The sequence below is a fragment of the Poecilia reticulata genome, unplaced genomic scaffold (genome assembly GCF_904066995.2).
Source record: "Poecilia reticulata unplaced genomic scaffold, P_reticulata-male-v2 Scaffold_97, whole genome shotgun sequence".
NCBI lineage: Eukaryota > Metazoa > Chordata > Actinopteri > Cyprinodontiformes > Poeciliidae > Poecilia > Poecilia reticulata.
The window spans coordinates 25,001-27,500 of record NW_027675195.1 but is presented as its reverse complement, the minus strand read 5'-3'; positions in this window follow the sequence as shown (position 1 = coordinate 27,500).

Here is a 2,500-nt window from a genome sequence, read left to right as displayed (position 1 = left end):
CGGTCGGTTGTGTGTGTGTGTAAGTGTGCATGGGAGACATCCACTGGAGCTCCAGGACCTCCAGCGGGACCCCGGGCGGACCGGAGTCCGCTCAGAGCACACCGCCTTCGGCCTGGGCCCAGGGTGTCCTTGCCGCTCTGTCCTGCCTTCCACAGAGCTCCGGGGCGAGCCAGAGAACCTCCAGGCCCGTCGGAAGGACCCAGCAGACTCACCGGCCAAATCTGAGACATGTCGGCCAAAGCCCCGGTTCTCCAGAGAAAAGGCAGACTTTTTTTTTTAAAACCGCTCAAAATGCACTAAAATGGGGGAAAAGAGGGCTGAAACCTGCTTAGATAGGCTCGCCAGACATCCAGGTTTCCGAAAATATAATTTTCTAAGACCTCACTTTGCCATTTTTCTTCTAAGTCCCTCTTTTCCAACTCTCTCCTGATATCGTTCCGGCGGTGTTTTGACGGGTAAGGTGACGTAATACCCTCGGCCGAGTTTCATGGGCGAAAGTGAAAGTAAAAAAAGACCGGACATTTTAGTGTGCACCGGACCTTCCGGTGCTAATATCTCGGTCGTTCTTTGCGGTAGAAGGAAACGGAGGGCACGGGGCTGTTCCCCGGAGTCCGGACTATCGGGCCATGGTGCGTTTTTACCGAAAAAGTGCATTTTTCGCCGTTTTTTGGACCGCTTTTCCGCGAAACGCTTAAAAATTCGTTAAAAATCGTAGGAAGGTCCTGGAGCAAATCGGACACCACCAGCGCACTCCTGGGACTCGCCCGGTTCCAACGGTGTATGACATGCCAGGGTTCCCGTCCGTTTTGACCGCTTTTTCGGGGGACCGAATGGGACCGCTTTGGCGAAAATCACTTAAAAATTCGTTAAAAATCGTAGGAAGGTCCTGGAGCAAATCGGACACCACCAGCGCACTCCTGGGACTCGTCCGGTTCCAACGATGTATGACATGTCCGGATCCGAACAAGCGTTCGGGGTCTGGGTCGTGTTTCGGGACCCTGGTAAGGCACATGACAGTGGCGCTGAGGATGATGATGTTGGAGCAGCCGATGAAGATACTCGCGTCGGGCGGGGCTGAGCGGGGGATGAGCGAGGGCTGAGACCCTCGACAGAGAACCGGGCCTAGGGGACCGGGACTTTGGTCCAGGCCTCCGGGAGTGACATCACCCGAACCGGGGGCATCCCAGGAGCACGATGGTGCCAGTCCCGGTTCGTTTGGACCGCGGGAAAGGGTACTTTTGACCCGACTTCCGGTAGACGGTTAAACACCCATAGACGACCGCAGGAAGGTCCTGGAGCGAAACGGAGGCCACCCTAGTAATCCCCGGAGCGGCCCGGATCCAACGGTGTACGGCATGAGCGGGTTCCGGGCCTTCCGGACCGCCTACTCGCCCCCCCCCAGGCCCGGTTAGGCGCAAATCGCTTAAAAATTCGTTAAAAATCGGGGGAACGTCCTAGGCGAAATCGGACACCACCAGGCACTCCTGGGACTCGCCCGGTTCTTCCAGTATATAGTTTGCCTAGGTTCCGGACGAATTTGAAATCCGGGCCTGGAGCAACAGAGACATCCAGGCCTGCAGAACCAGGCTGGGACATCCAGGCAGAGACATCCAGGCCTGCAGAACCAGGCAGGGACATCCAGGCAGGGAGAACCAGGCTGGGACGTCCAGGCCGAGACATCCAGGCCTGCAGAACCAGGCACAGACATCCAGGCCTAGCAGACATCCAGAGAGACATCCAGGCCTGCAGAACCAGCCAGACATCCAGGCCAGCAGACATCCAGGCCTGCAGAACCAGGCACAGACATCCAGGCCTGCAGAACCAGCGACATCCAGGCACAGACATCCAGGCAGAGACATCCAGGCCTGGACATCCAGGCACAGACATCCAGGCCTGCAGACATCCAGGCACAGACATCCAGGCCTGCACAGACATCCAGGCAGAGACATCCAGGCCTGGACATCCAGGCTGGACATCCAGGCAGAGACATCCAGGCCTGGACATCCAGGCACAGACATCCAGGCAGAGACATCCAGGCCTGGACATCCAGGCACAGACATCCAGGCAGAGACATCCAGGCCTGGAACCAGGCGACATCCAGGCAGAGACATCCAGGCCTGGACATCCAGGCACAGACATCCAGGCAGAGACATCCAGGCCTGGAACCAGGCGGACATCCAGGCACAGACATCCAGGCCTGGACATCCAGGCACAGACATCCAGGCAGAGACATCCAGGCCTGGACATCCAGGCACAGACATCCAGGCACAGACATCCAGGCCTGCAGACATCCAGGCAAGACATCCAGGCTGGACAGACATCCAGGCAGAGACATCCAGGCCTGGACATCCAGGCACAGACATCCAGGCAGAGACATCCAGGCTGGACATCCAGGCAGAGACATCCAGGCTGGACATCCAGGCACAGACATCCAGGCGAGAACCAGGCTGGACATCCAGGCACATGGACATCCAGGCACAGACATCCAGGCAGAGACATC